Source organism: Platalea leucorodia, assembly GCF_965183815.1.
Source record: "Platalea leucorodia genome assembly, chromosome: 5".
In the NCBI taxonomy this organism is placed as follows: Eukaryota; Metazoa; Chordata; class Aves; order Pelecaniformes; family Threskiornithidae; genus Platalea; species Platalea leucorodia.
In genome coordinates this window covers 54407113-54423953 of record NC_138827.1, presented here as the reverse complement: position 1 = coordinate 54423953, position 16841 = coordinate 54407113, and positions in this window count along the sequence as shown.

Below are 16841 nucleotides of genomic sequence, written 5' to 3'. Positions count from 1 at the left end.
CTATGCCTGAGGTTGGGGTCAAGGTTAAGCTTTGGAAAGATGAGCCTTCAAGAACTCAGTGGATTTTAAAAGCCCTAATTGTTAAAGAGGGCTGGTAGTAGTAGGGATTGGCGGTTTTCTGTTTAAATGATTCATCCCCCTTCTGGACTTCAAAATAAGTTTATGGTTTGAATTAAAGTTAGATTATAAGACTGTAGTGATGCAACTTTGTGGCTTTCAGTTTTAGGAAGGTGTCTGGCAGGGCCCATTTACTCCCATGTACTGTAGGGGTTGATCAATATATTGATATTACTAAGTATATATTTGGGCTCAGAGTTAGGCCTTCTGGTTTTGAAGCTCAGGTTAAAAGAAGGGCTGAGGATTGATGGAGTTCTTATCTTCTGTGTTATTGTAGGAATTGATCTCCAAAGTAAAATTCAGATTTTGGGGTTCATGCTATTAGGATCCTCATTTATGGCTACATTCAGTATATGCTTAGTAACAGCATTTCAGTGTATTTCATTAATGTTCACTTCATATGTTTCACTTTCAATCTATGTTTTCAGATATTTGTATGTTTCAGTTGCTTCCCATGTCACTTCCTGTGAACATGGCTCTTATAATTGAGGTTAGCATAAGGATGTGGGCTGGAGTTAATATTTAGGCATCTACAGCTTTAAAAACCAACAAGAGTGGGCAGACATGAACCACAGCCATGTATTTTACTTTATAAAGGGATTCATCTCTGGCTATAAAGAAGATTGGGTTTAGGTTTCAAGGATTTAACTTACATATCGATGTGTTGAATTGTTATCTGGGGACTTCGGAGATATGGTTAGAGTTAGGAGAAATCTCAGAAGTAAAAATCTGATGTCCTTCTGGAATCTGTGGGTGGTGGAAGCTGAAAAAAGATTTTGGAAAACTTTCAGAATCCAAATCTTAAAGAGCATCTACTATTGCAAGGTTCTCCAGAACTTATCAGGTACCAGTAAGTGCCTGGCATCTTATGTTTTCTTTCAAGGTTTGAATGAGTCCCATAAAATTGAGTCCCATAAAATTGAGTCCCATAACTGAGTTTTAGTTACAGTGGGCTAGGGTAGGAGTATGAAAAATTTCAGGCCCGTTTTATCTGTTAAAAACGTAGAGGGGTAAAACTATACTTGGATTAGGAATTGTTTCATTTTTTTAGTGATTTTAATGCCATATTGTCTTCCATAGACACTGTGTACTTAAGCAGTGGTTTGATGTTAGTAGGAGATAATGTCTCATGTTTTGGGGGTAGTTTTGCATATATGAATCCCATACTTAGGATTAGGAGTTGGAAACCCAAAGGCCAGCATACTGTGGCCCTTGTATAATCTGAAGACATAAAGAAGATGATTTAGCATTGGAAGGACTAGTGCTTTATATGCTGGCTTCGTATGCAAATAATACTTTAAGAGGGTTTTTTAGTTAATTTAGGCATAGGGTTACACTAGGGTTTGGGAAACCAACACCCCAGGAGCCTTATTCATTGATGAGCTGAACAGGGTCAGAAGAGTTGGTATTGGTAGGGGTCTTAAAAACTCCAAGAGTTTTTAACTGAATAGATGAATCTGGTACTTAAACTCAGGGTTAGAGGCTATAAATTAAGATTATGAAATTTGGAGCAGGTTTTCCTTCTGTGGTGTAGATTCTGGGGAGGAAGTTTTCAGATTTTGACTATTGACATGTCTGTCCCTTAGTTTTAGTTGGGTATTGCCTTGGTGTTTGGAGTCCGAAGTTCCAGGACGCTGCTTTTTTGGTGGTACTTTACAAAGCTATAATTTGCACTGATGTCATTCATTGGCTGTAAATGCTTAATAGTATTTTTTTTTACGGTGTAGATGGGTAAATTACGTACATTCTGGTGTAACGTTTAGGAAACTACAGTGTCAGAAACCCATTTCATTGATTGCTGTTACTGGTATTATTTATCCTACCTGGTGCTTAGACTAAACCCATCACAAAGTGTAGCCTGAATAACAGCCAGGGAGCAGATCCCTGCAAAAATCCCAGAAACAGAAACCAGAAGCATCTTTCCATCCCAACCAACTCACACCCTTGTAGAATATATGAACATGGTTCATATATAGGCAGTAGAAGAATAAGGGCTATGAATTTCTGTGCACTGGGACATTATTAATCTCCAGTTAACAACAGAAAAATATACCTTTCTCTTCCCTAAGCCACAGCATTGAAGTGTTGGTGCATCTGACAGGGTTTTGCACCTCCGTTGGCATCACTGTGAAAGGAAGGGACAGGACACTGAATTCTGGCAACAGATTCCTACATTTTCTGTAACTAGTATCTGAGAATGAATCAGTAGCTTAGCGTCACCAAATGTAGTCTGCTCTGTTTCTGTTACAGTATTCTCTTTGCTGATGGCTCTGTAACTCAACTTTTTGAGGGACTCTGGGTTGTAACGAGGACGGCAAGTAGAAGAAAATCTCTCCAGTGGATAGAGATTTCAGGGGTTTGCATCACTCTCTGAATGGGGTGGCACGTTTGTAGATAATACTTGCCTGCAATAAAAAGCTTAGTTTGAAAAATGACTTATTTTCCTTGGCTGGACTGTGAAGATTCCCTTTCTAGTGTAGACTGTGGGAAGGAATCTCCTCCGCCCCCGCCCCCCCCTCCCCCCCCCCCCCCCCCAAAAAAAATTAGAACAGGTTTTGGATGTTAGATTCTGAAGTCAGGAAGGAGGTGCATTTGTAACTGGGATGCCACGAGAAGGTGTTTAAGGAAAGTAGCAGGTCATTCTTATAAGCTTCTGTTCTTCCAAAGAAAATCTCGTCCTTGGCTTTTATACCTCTGCTAGCAGATTCCCTTGCAGGCTGTCCTCTGCTGGGCACTCTTAAGTTAGTAACCAATATCTGCTTTTTGTACGTGGCTATGTCAGTGGGTGTTCCTGAGTACATCAGGTTTTTAAACTACTGTTGTTTCATAGTAACAGATTCTGAATATTATGAAGATATTATGTGCTTTTCAGAGCAAACAAGAAAAGGTCCTCACCCTGTGCATCTAACAATCTAATTTTACTACCTCATCAGAGATGTATCTGGAAGATGAGACTTCTTACAGGCAGCTTTCTTTTATACTTTTCAGAATGAGTCATAAGTTTTTGTGAGAAAAGCAGTTGGTTTAAAGATTAAAATTATAAATAATGCACCACCCTTAAGACACTTCTATTCCAGAAAGATTAGGCTCAGTGAATTTTCAACATCCTTTGCTCAAAGTTAGTTTTCAGAAAATAAGAGAAAATTCTAGGGATGATGATAAAGAATATGTGTTGACGTAAGAATACTCTTATAAGAAAACATCATTTATCCTTTGTTTATGAATGTTATGCCTGAGATACAAATCTATACGTACTTAATGAGACTGCAAATCAAAGAATTTGTATAACCAAAATAACATACAATAACTTTGCTGCTTAAAAGCGTGGCCTTCTAGAAATCACATCATCAATAAAATGATATTGTTAATTCTTTCCTTTTCTGCTGAGGAATGAAAACCTTGAGCATGAAGTGTAGGTGTATGTGCTGAAATATTGACAATGGACATTACAGTCACTGCTCCGCCTATACTTCAGTAAATGATTTAAACCAATTATTGCTGCTATTAAGTCCAGAACATGAGAAATTAACAGGATGGACAGACAAATTTTATGGGAAAGCTCAGTCTAACAGCATGCCAAAAACAACTCCTATGTGATCTTAGTGACTATATAATGATGTGAAATAACAGCGAAAACTAACTCTGAGATGAACGTGGGGGCCACATGAGGAAGAACAGCCCAAAATAAAATGCTACAATAGTCATCTCTTGGGGAGCAGGTGAACGGTTCTTGGTTGTCCTGAATCCACTGAAAGGAAAATGTGTTGAAAAGGGAAGCAGCTTACTTAGCTGTTCATGCCAAGTTCAATGGAAATCTCTTGATGTTTTAATTAATCTTTTTTTTCCTTGATTCTTCTTTAGGTCTGCTAAGAGTAGGCATATGAAGTATCTAAGAATATAGCACGTTTCAGTTAAGGAAATGCCCCAAATTTGCCAGTCTTTTCAGGAGAACAGCAATTCCTTCTCAATGTTTAGCTTAACTTTTAGATTAAAGTAATTTTATGTAAATGTGATATGAACTTCACACTTTCAAAATTATCTTTGGAATCCTTACAGTTGACATCTACTAATAGGACGTATTATTAGGAAAGGTGCAAGGACGGTGAAGCTAAAGCAGGTGAACTACAGACAGCCTGTCAAATCTCAAAAAGAGCTCCTGTGATGATAGTGTATTTAAAATAAATAAACGTGTTCTCATGTGAAATTATGGGACGAGTTTAAACCAGCAAGATCTAAACTATAAATAGAGATACAGTACTGCACATAGCTTTTTAGGCATAAGTTTGTGACCTTTTCAATTGGGTGTATGTGCTATTATCTGTTTCTATGAAGATTTTTTTTTTTTTTTTTAGCTCTATTAAACCTAGAGAAGGGTAAATTTGTGACTTTGGCTTGAGTAAAAATTGTTTTATAAGCAAAGTGTTTCAGGCATAGGTATTTAAATTCCAAATCCATTTGATGATTACTTTTAATGCATTAAAGTGATTTTTCTATCCAAATACTAGTTGTGAGAATAGGATAGGTTAAAGGGTTATATTTCTGAAAAAAATCAGAGTATTAAATATGATATTTTTTCAAGCTTATGTCATCAGAGGTGCAGATCACAAACTGCAAGTGCAAGACTATTCCAAAACAGTAACACAGTGGCTTGAACTGTCTGTATCAGCCACAGTAGTAGGAAAATGGACAGATGGGCTGATGCAGCATTACTCGGGCATAAGCAATACAGAACATAGGCATTGCTCTGCATCAGAGCTTCTGATGCGTTGTCCTTTTTACTTGACCTAAGACTTTCTAATCATGGAACTATCTATCTCGAACACTTTAGTAAGGAGTTGAGACTGCTGGTGTTTTCAGTATAGCTGGCAGCAAAGTAAATCATTCTGCACCTTGGTAGAGAACCAGCATAAATTCAAACCTGTAGATATTAACATAGAGCAAACCTGAGCTTCATTCAGTTTGCTTTCTATAAGGAAGACAGAACAAATTTGCACATTATTCAACCTCTGATGAAGCTTGAACACTTATTTCTAAAAGTAACTTGAAAAAGAGTGTCTAAAAGTGTTGTGCCTAATTTGCAGAGAGTGAAGAATAACCAGGAAAACTCAGTTATTTGCAGTACATTATAAATGTGATGATAAATATTTCATTTAGGATCTTGCTACAAGTAGTTACTAAATGATCCTAGGAAAGCATCAAGTAGGAAAATTCCCTAAATTAGTTATTTATATCAGTAAAATATATGCCTAAAATAATAGATGATATTGTAATGTATTCCAGCCTATTACCTCTTAGTGAAATACCACAAAAGATCCAAGCCTTTTTTTTTTTCCTCTGTGTATAATAAATTTTAAACCTTACAATGCTTTTAAATTCCCAGGAGTTATGCAGAAGGTAAGTAGTTTCCCATTCTAAGAGAGTTCCAGAATATGTACAAATCCTGAATATTGTATTGAGGCTTTATTGAGATTATTGTGGTGTTTCTTTCCAGTGTTTTTGATGAGGAAAACATGAAGGACAGACTGGCACCATTATCTGACTATCCTGTTTTGTAGGTGGTGTAGGTATAGGGTGAGCCCTTTTTGTTTCACCTCAAATTTACTGAAATACAGTGGTGACTAGAGGATATCCAGCGTTGGTAGTTGCCTTCTGTTTTGACCAGCTGCGTTATGAGATCCAGTGACAAACTGGGCCCATTAAAGTAAACTTTAAATATCATATGTTAATGAGAGGCTTAGCAGCAGTGTTACAGGCAAGTTTGAACGTGGAGCAGTAAAGTTCAACGAGATCTTAGAGGACATAACTGAAGCCTGAGAGGCACTGAAAGGATAAATGAATCCCTCAGTATTGGTGGAGATGATGTATTGGTTTGTTTAGTCAACGGGGCATTGATGGTAATGGGTTGGGCTGCAGACACAGGACGTGTGAGGAGAAGTAGAATTTGGCGTCAGTGATCAGCTATCAAATTGTAGGCAGCGGGGACTAACTGGAATATACAGTCATGAAGGAAACGGGAACGGCCCTCGCTGCCAGCAGATAGGTTTATTTGTTTTTGTCTTTGAGAATCCTATGGGAGTCGGGTGAGATGGCTGTGGAATTCGCAAAGGTTGCAGAAGTTTGGCACTATTTTAGGGCTGATGTTATATTCATAACATTCTGTTCCAGGGCTCTGGCTTGGGCTGATGACTCTGCGTTACTTAATGGTAACGCCCTAGTGTTCTTCTCCTGAGGGCTCGGGTTACTCAGCGAAGTTAATTATGTGGCCAGATAAAACTTCACAGTTATTGCGACATGTTGTTCAGATTTTTCTGGTGACATTTAGACCAGCATACCCCAGAAATTCAGGGTCCTGGATTCAGTGAAAGTAGAGAAAGTAGTCTAAAAATACTAACCAAACTCAGGATCTGATATGGAATACTGTGAGCATTTTTGGCTGCCCATGCACAAGTTACTGAAACTAAGACAGGTGAAAAGAGAGGCTGCAATAATAAATAAAGTAATGGAAAGATGCAAGAGAAAACCATAGAAGAGTTTAGTTTGTTAATTCTAGCAAAGAAGGGCTTTGATTTCTGTGTGTAAATACCTCCAGGCAATAAGGATCTGGGGGACTGAGAGGAAGAGAGTTATTTAAACTAAAGAGCAACAGCAGCCAAAAGTCAAGTAGTTTCAAGCAGTTTGTAAGTTAGATTGTGCAGAAAATTAGAATAAGCTTCTTAAGCATTGTATCACTGTGGTTTTGCAACAGCCTTCTGATCAAATGATTTTTAAGAGGGAGCTGGATGCATTTTTGAACGAGGTTAAATGCTGTGGGAGAACGATCTTGGTGACGCAGGAGTTCCTTCCTGGTGTCCCTCCCTTGCTCTCCTCTCAGTCTGCATCGCTAAGAGAGAATAGTGAAACTGAGGTTGTATTAACCTGTTGTGATTTTGCAAGCCTATTACTGTAAGATGGTAGAGCGGGGACAGTTATTTTAGAGACATTACTTCACTGTAAATGGATCTGATTAATTTCCATTTACTAAGTCATGTATCACGGCCATCTGTTGAAGAGTCTTATTTGGGCAGCCAGTAAAACTTTGCCATTACTTAATTATATGGAGAGGCAACAACAGTCATTTCCCAGCTTCCTGACGCTGGCCAAACGCCGATGGCCCTAATAGTTTACTTCAGCCCCTTTCCTGCTGGGGGTAGTTCCAGCTTTCTCAGTGGCTTAGGGTACCCGGAGTGAGGAGGGAAGAACTCCTCAGTCGTTCCTCTGAACTTTGTCCTTCCAGTTCTGTGAACTCTCCGCTTCACTTACTGGTTTCTCTTGCTAACTCTGAAATTTAAGCAAATTTTGATGAGAGTAAGAGTGAGAAAACACCATGGGTACCACAGTAGTTGTAAAAGATGAAGTATCTGCAGCTTTCTGTGTCATATAGAATTTTATAAAATATTCATTCTTGCTGTTCAACACAGTTTCCCACCCAGGTTTTTTTTAGTATCAGAAGGAATGTTTAAGTTGATTATATTACTGTTGCAGGTCATGCTGTTAGAGCACCTTGATCACAGTACACAGCTGTCTTTCAATCCAGTTTTGGAACCAAAGCTAAACTGAAACTTGTATCTTCTTAATGACGAAGACAATCTCTCTGAAATACCAGTTTAGGTTAATACAAGATAATTTAAATACAACTTTCCTAGTTCATGTATTTTGTAGCAAAATCACATCGCTAAATAATGAAGAGTGAGAAAGTGTATATATTTGCCGTTAGTCCCTCCTTATAACTGTTGAATGAAAGGAAATACTCCTATTGGCCCAGGTTATGTTCTTTTGAAGTCCATTCCAACCTTACATTTGGTTCTGAGAGCAGTTTAATTCATGAGTCTCAAACTTAGCTGTCTCAGTTAATCTATGAATAGTCACTTGGACAATGAAGTTGGCCATAGAGCATGATAAATATCTGTAGTTTTCACTCCCTTTTTCTTTTCCCTTTTTTTTCCTGTGAACATCATGTATGTTCATCCTCTGGGACCTTTGACTTTTGCCAGGACAGTAGTTCACTGGTGATTCATATGTGAACTTCAGAAAATATGGACACTTACTGATGATTTGGGGGATATGATGTTACTTCCATCCTTTTAAGTTTTTTACATTTATATAATCACTATGTCTGGAACAATATTAGAGTGTATTGCAAATAACACTTATTTGGAGCGATTACTCTTTCACAAGACTGTCTGGCAGATTGCAGGGTTTTACCAGATGTTCTGATTTACAAGTACTGTTGCTCATCTTACGAAGTAAACTTAATTTAAATAGCACCAAAACAGCTTAAAAAAATCCCACTGCATCATAGGTAAATGCAATCAAATATTTTCTTTACTTCCAAAATCTATCTATAGAAAACTGGAGTAGAAGATTCACTGAATAACTGTCATATCAATGCTGCTACCAGCAGCAGAAATGACAATTTTTATAATATTTGATTTTTTTTGTGTGTGTTGCAATACATCAGATTTAATCTAAAAAATATAAATCAATGTCTTCTGAGAACATTCAGCAACAGAAAAGATCTATCTATCCTGTGATAATTCAGGCAACAGGAATGATTATTTTTCTCATCAGAGTCTCTCAAAGGTGATCTACTGCTTGCTTGGAACATAGGGCCAAAATTGGACATGATACTCCAGATGAAATTGTATAATAACTAATAAAAAATGAAACAAGAACACATCACAATGCTTTTCTTCAGGTATCAGTAGGAAGCTTTTCCCACCTGTGTGTGAGAACATTAACTCTTATTTGGCTGGTGATCCTCAGTAATACCTCGGTTCCTTTTGAAAAGCAGCCATAACCAGGCATTGTGCATGTTACATTTGCACAATTGTATTTTCCTATCATCTAATGTGTAATGTGTCGGTTTTGATCTTTGAACAGCATCCTGGTTTTTGGGGGAGTATCTTGAATTGATCAACTCTGTTTGCAACTCTAATCTTAATTTTATCCTCTACCTTTTGGGTCTACCGTCTGCTAATATTCGCCCTGCCCTGATCCTTAATAAAAATGTATAACTCGGGTACTGAAACTGGCCCTTGCAAAATTCTGTTGAGTGTAAAATTCCAACTAGATAGTAACCAAATCAGTAGTTGAAGGAAGTCTGGCCTGGTAAACTAGAGTATAAAACGTGTAATCCGTGGTTGCCTCCCTTATGTTGTATTGTAATTGTATATTTTTCTACACCGTTAGAAGCCTGAATGCAAGACATGCCAGGCGCTTATTTTTGTTGACAGTCTTATAAATATTGAAAATGCATGTTCCTTCCATGCGCGGCACAACGCTGAAAAAACTGGAATTTCATCCCAGAAGTTCAGAACTAAGGTCAAACCTTAGCAAATGTGCTTGCTAATTAGCAAAGCTTTTTGATACTCTGTGTGTTCTGCTCTCATCAGAAAAATTAAAACAAAAGAACGAAATCCCAAACATATTAAAAAAAAAAAAAAATCCTATCCCTTGCTTCAGCAAATATGGACTGAAATTCTGTTTTCTGTTTTGAAATTGTCCCAGTGTGCTGTGGAAGTATGGCTGCACTTGTAAGAGCTCACATACTCTGTAAATAGCTGCTCAGGACGTTGTCAGGAATCAGTAACAGCTCCCACTTGGACTAAATCTGTAAATCCATGGTGTAATATGAAACGTGATCTGGTGTTTGCTTGTGCCTTTTCTGATTTAAATCTAGAGAAGGTCTTTCTTTGATTATTGGGGTTTTTTGGTACTGATGAGAGACACTGATCTTCATTATGTTCACTGATCTATGGAATTTTTCTTCTCTGTCACCATCATTTGAGACCTGCAAATGCAGGTGGCAGCACCTGTTATTTGCAGTACATGGCGAAGTCTAATTGGGCCATCTGCAGCCCAAAGCTTATTGTACCAGCCTGGGTCCTTCCTTACGGTACTGCTTGTCTGTCACTGTCCACTCCTGTGTGCTTGTACTTAGCAGCAACAAGGACTCATTCTGTTCATATCCTGCCAGCTAAAACTGCTTTTGTTGATAGCAGTGTTCATATTTTTAAGAATGCTACTTCTGCATCACGGGTTTCGGTGTAGCATCAGTGGGCAAATTTCAGTGCATCATTTATATTTAAGATCGTGACCCAGAGGAACCCCCTGCCCTTTCCGTAGGAGCACATTGCAGAACAGGACTTAATCCACGTACACACATCTTGCGTGTTTTCTGTCTGTAATGGAATGGAGTTTATCTAGACCTTAGATACAGAGTTTGTAAAACTGAAAAAAGAAAAACAACTCAATAACCAACCCTTTCATAGGGGAAATCATTATAAAAGTGCTGTTTACCAACATGATGTTACACTGGAAGATGTGTAATACCTTCCAAAACTAATTTTTTAGATAACTTGTACAGAAAAAGACGTTAGACGCCTTTCCTGTAGTTATGCATTTCACTATCTTTGTTGTCTTTTATCTATCTCTAATGGTGTCCTAACAGAGGAGTACTCTGGAGAAAGATCTGAAAGAGCAAAATGAAGTGCTTCTGTGTGTGGAACTCCTGCCAAGTACAAAGGGCAATTTGAGAGGAGGAGCAAGAATGTTTCTTGACATTAAAGAAAGGCTGTAGAGGACTTGAAAGTAAATAAGTAGCAGCTTATATTACTAGACTGAGATAAAGGTCTTTGTAGCAGCAATCAGAATTATTGTGAGTGGAGGAAAAATGATTTGCTGTGGTCAGAGAAAAGGTTATTGCCATTATTGAGAGACAGCTGAGAAGTTGATGCTCAGACATATAAAGCTCATGCTGTAACAGTCGTTACAGCTTTTTAGGTGTGGATAGAGAGGGCTGTATTGTTATGATGTATAAGGAAAAAAAACCCTTTTACTTCAGTGTAATTCAGACCAAATGTCTAATTTGAAGATGTTGTCTGGGTTGTGCATCCAAGTATCAGAAGCGTTTGTTGAAAGAAGCAAAGCCTGGCAGAAAAGACAGTGAAGAGACAGTTTCGGTTTTGCCATGTTGAGCAGACATCCATCCATCTATCCATCCATCAGGGGATGTCAGGCTGAGATTTATTTTAGCTAGAGGAAAAAGGTATCGGTTTTTGCAAGCACAGCTTTAAGTGGTCAGAGGCCTTTGTCAAAATGCTATCAATGTTTGCATCTTCCACTTTTAGGACTGTCTTTTATGGAAAACTAGCCAAGTACCAGACCATGGCACTAAGGGCTCATGTTAAGCGTGTAGTGACGAGCTGTGCAATAAGCCCCAAGTAAAGTACTGTCTTGTCGAACATAGTACAGCATGTATTACAAAGTGTTATGCAAATTAAATGCCCAGACACAGCCAGTTCTCACTCATACAAATACTTGTAAAAATCTACTGATGGTTAATTTATTCACGTCTCAAGATCACGAAAATGTGTCAGATTTTAGCATGACTGGTTTAGATTCAAGTTTCAGGATGGAGATCCAGTGATTGTTATTTTCTATTAATTCTTTTCTAACACACAAGGTGGGAGCAAAACCAGTGCTATGTGATTTATTTAGATAGTCAACAGGGCTTTATAAATAAACAGTGGCTAGTCTGGCAAAGGCTGAACTTCACTGCTGAACCTGACTGCTCAAATAACAACTTTACTTCTCAAAAAAGCCAGTTCTCAGCAAAATGCAGACTGTTTTTACTAGCTGCTCTGCGGATGCTCTTTTTCATGCTGTGGTAATTCATTCTGCGATATATCCTTTTTGTCCTGTTTATAATTTTCAAATCTCTATCAGGAAAATTCATTTTACATTGGCTCTACATGAAACTTAACTTTTGCTATTGTTCTTAATATCTGCTGAGAACTGTTCATATGATTAAGAGAGATTTTGATTAGATGAGGTGTCCAATTCGAAGGCAGTCGGGGTTTTTTAGCAAGGTTGTGACTGGCTTTCATTTGATGTGACTCCTTGGTAATCACTGATGGCTCTTCGCTTGTACGCAGTAAAGCTACCACACATGGTAAAAATACTGTGATATTACCTTGCTGTGCATTTCAGTAGGTGAACACAAACCACTTCTGTGCTACAGCCTCATCTATTAAAGGACAACATTGTTTATGCATCCAAAATCTTTTCAAAACATGAGCTGCAAAATGTTAGCGGTAATATTTTGGCAAAGGCTTTGCAGGGTTACACCCAATTTGAGGTTCTCTGTTGGTCTCCACATCACTGAGAGCATTGCAGAGGAACCCGTAAGCAAACCACAAATATTTTCTTTCAAACAAGGCCAGAGCGGAGAAAAGCAATCTGACCTGTACAGTTGGTAAATATGTGAAGATTTGTGAGCTAATTCTGTTAGCAGACAACGATGAGGAAGGATGAATAAATTTGATGTAATCAATCAGAGTTATTTACAAGGTTTGTATTCAAAGTCCAGTTCCTTCAAGCAGAAGAGAAATTGAAGAGATGATAGTTTTGTCGCAGATTTGAACATCTTTTCAGCCTATCTCCTACTTAGAAGCTCTCTAACATTTAAGATTTGTCCACAGGTGGTGAACTGCCAGGATATTTATGCAGGAACAGTACTGTTCTCGTACACGAGTACCTTGCCCTCCCCAGTTTATCACTAAAGCTCCTGTAGTCCCTCCAGCATGTGTTTTTAATTTTGATTTCTCATTATATTTTTGCTGCTTCAAATTCAGTCACTCACATGGTTGCATCAGAGCACTCTGATTTTCCTCTTTGCATCAGAGCACTCTGTATTTTCCTCTTTGGATGCAGAGAAGTCCCATTCGTTTGCCTGCTTTCATCGCAGAACTGGCACGCTTCTGTTGTTTCTGTGGCATTTGGGGATTCACTCTTCTCCCGGTTTTTTCATCCTCACTTTTTAGATCTACAGCATCAGATTCTAGAGGCAACCTGGCTAAAATCCTGTGAAGGCTGTTAGAGGAACTTCGATGTTGCTTGGAACCTAGCTGTGTTTTATGCACCACTGCGTTTACTAGGGACAGAGGTAACTAGGACCACTTACAGGATTCTTCAGGGATCCTGGCTGGGTTTTGCCTCTGAAGTTGTAGACCAGAATTAGATACATTCTTTTTTTTGAAGCTTTTACATACAACTTTAAGTGTTTGCCAGTGGCTGTGCTAGTTTTGCGTAGCAAGAGAGCCTGGCCTTGCTTTAATTATGGGCTAGATCATACCTGTACAGTCCAGATCTCTTGATACCTCTCAGGCATTCTCTATGAGAGGCTTCCTTGAGACACTTCTTGTGATCTAAGCAGAAGGGCTGGACTATGGTTTGTATGATTGGGCCTGCTATTCGGTAAGCTGCTAAAAGGTTTGGAGGGGGGCTTCTCTCGATCCTTAGCTGGCTGAACTCCTCTGAATTCCAGGTGAACTCTGCACATCAGATTTCCTGTGCGTTTTCATAGGCAGCATACAGGTTTAAAAAAAAAAAATCATGCTTGAGAGAGATTCTACTCAAGGTGTCTTCCCTTGACCTGTGCATAAACCAGTCTATAACTTCAAGCGGGATGAGAAGTTATTAAGTCAGCTGCATCTCACTACATTTCAAGCCACTTAGTTAAGCTGTCAAGAACAACAGGAATTGTGCAGTCCTTTCTTTTGTGTGCTAGCTCTTCCCATTTTAGGAAAGATCTTTCTAACACAAGCGCTGTATTTGTTATACCTTTTTTTTTTTTTTTTTGCTTCTTAAGCCTGTTTTATCCAAGAAATGATCTCAACTTGTTCTCAGTCCCAAAATGGCCAGTTTTAAAATCCTCACATACAGTGAAAAAATTAACTGATATTCTCTTCTCCTTGCAGCAATCGCACAGCATTACTTAAGAGCACTTCTTAACTTTTGCTCTCTAATCTGAACAACTTCTTGGCTTGATCATGTTTCTGATGCCTTCATCATTTGGCTATTCATAAATTATAATTTGAATCTGTGTTAGTGTAAAATATTAAAGAACACTTCTTTTTATCCATCTACCTTTATCTGTAAGCAGGTATTCTTTATTTCCCTTTCTAATACTAAATTATCAAACCAGAAGAATCAGCTGTGCATACTGTCTGGCACCAGTTGTAGGCTGAAGACGCTGAATAGCTGTGCTCAATGATCTGAAAAGTGATTGGAGTTGTGTTACGTGTGTCCAGACATGCAAATGTGTTTATAAAAATCTGCTTGCCAGTTAAGGATTACGTTTAACATCATTATTCACAGGGTATGGCTGGATACGCTGTGCTCAGATGTTAAGTTTATTAGTGCTGCTGGATGCGTGATGCAGAACACCCCAAGCTCTGGCAATCAGCTGGCACTCTGGTGTTTCCTTTGCTTCAGCTCACTCCCAGAGCCACCCTGTTCCTCAAAGTTTGTCCAGGGAAAGACAGGGCAAATAAAAAGTCATTTGCCAAGGGCATCTCATAGCCCATGTGGAGCAGGAGCGTTGCTGTATGTATGTGCAGGAGTTGAAACCATCTCTGATTTCCCAGCAAGAAATACAGCTGCGCTTAAGCAAGTCAGTCATTGACTGTTCAGGCTTTTCAGCATTAATGAACATTGGTGTAGAAGGTGTTTTAAATTTCCAGACTTCAGTGTTTGATTTCTCAGTGCAGTTCTGAATCATTGCAGATTATATCCATTTGGTTTTGTGCTGAATCAAAAAAATCTCATCTGAAGCAGAGGTTGAAGCCCAGAAGGCTGGAGGAGCCTTCATCTGCCCGCCTGCTTTCCACAGAAACAAGGCGCAGGACCTGCCCGGCAGCCCATACCCATCTATATGTTTGTACATCACAGCATCTCGGCAGGCATCAGTTTAAACAGAAATGTGCTAGACAGCTTTCTTTTGCAGCCGGTGTGGCGTCGGCACTGCATTCCTCCTCACACAGTGCTGTGTGTCCTGTTCTCCGCCTGTGTGCAACCGGGGGTGGGCGGTTGGATTCCAGCCTCATAAACTAATCTGTGGATTTCAAAGGTCGTAACATGCCAAGTTTTTATTGGCAGCAGCCTTAGATTTGAGCTGCCAGAACTAGAAATGCTTCTGAAGTCAAAGGGTACCAGAGCTCCCACTTGCACCCCAAGAGCAGAGTTCTGCCTGTAATTGCCACGCCGATGTGAGAGCGATGATGACCACATTACTCATTATCCTTCTGCTTCATTTAGCATCAGCTGTCTGGATCTTACTTGGCAAGTGCTTATCTGTCAAGCACTGCCACTCCTGTCTTTTCTGAGCATCATTCTCATCTGATAATTTGTTTTCCCTTTAACCCACAGTGCATTAGGCATGTATTCTGCATGGATTCAATAGCTTTTAAATTCAGTCAGTGTGTGAAGAAAAACAAAAAAACCAAAACCCCAGTGGATTGCTTCTCTCAAGGGATTGACAAGCTGGATCTCTACAGAAGGTGTAATGAGGGATACCTCACCTGTCTTCAGTTCCCAAACACCTACCATGTAACCGGTGGTGGTGGCAGTTGTGGACTTTCTATCCTCGCTGGCAATTGGCCCTGGTTTTGTCCCTGAAATCCTTTTCATGCCTTATTCCTCTGCTAGAACTTTTATTCAGAAGGAATTGCACAATTTTTTTGCAAAAAAGTGCTGCATTGTAGCATGTCATTTCCTTTATGCTTTAATAAGGAATGATTGTTTGCAGGAGGAAAAGCGCGTCCAGTTGTGCCATGACAAAGGCTCAGATGTGGCAGGATGTTTTCCTGGAGCACCTGTGTGGGCTGGGCGCTCTTGGGCAGTGCTGCGGCAAGCGGGTAGCCAGTATCTAATGTGTGTTCACCTGGAGGTGAGCTTCAGGGAGACTCGTGTGCCCAGATGCATGCTGCCGGAATGCCACAAGATGTCACACTTAAACTACCAATATGTATAAATTCAGCTCTATAATGTATAAAACACATTTGCCATCTCTCAGAGGGTATGTGCCTATGTGCTCATGTGCCTATGTGCTCATGTTTGTGCCTAGGTAAGGCCCAGGAACAGAGGAGGTAGCCAGTGTCACGGGGTGGTGTTTCAGGAGTAGGGTCAGGAAGAAATGCTGCGTTACCTCCCCAGGGAATCAAATGAGCAGTGGAAATTGTAGGCTTGTACAAAAGGATGGTAGCAGAGGCACCGGGTAGCACTGAAGCATTAACTGTTTATTCAGCACATCTCTGAACTACTCCATAACAATCGCTCTCACTGGGACCTCCTTTTTTTTTTTTTTTTTAAACTATTATTTGTTGTGGTGGTGTGGGGTTTTTTTCATAAGAACTTAAGATTCTCATATACCACTCTCAGCATGCTAGGAAGAGTGTTTGCTCTGCAATTAAGTAGACGTATTTATGGAGGGACTTTCACTCTTTCTTTCTGGGAAAGAGATCATGTCCATGGTTTAACTATTTAACAGGGTTCCTGGTTCTTTGCATGGTGCCTTTCAGCACTCCCTACACATCCTTGGCTCCACTTCTGTAGTGGTTTCACTGTCAGGTCTTTGCCCCTGTTCTGCATCTGTGGCTCTATAATGTTGACCATAAAGAGACAGGCACAGGACTGTGTCTGTTCGTCAAGCTGAATGATGAGCAGCCTTTTAACTAGGAAGTCATTGATTTCCAACATTCTTTGATGCATTCTTTAACTAAAATGTGTCACGACGATTGAGATAAGGCCAGCAGAAAGCCAGCAGTTCCCTTTCAGCCCTGCTGCAAACATAAATATGGTTCCTCTAGAAAAGACAGGATTGCTTCCTGGACCAGCCCTGGTTA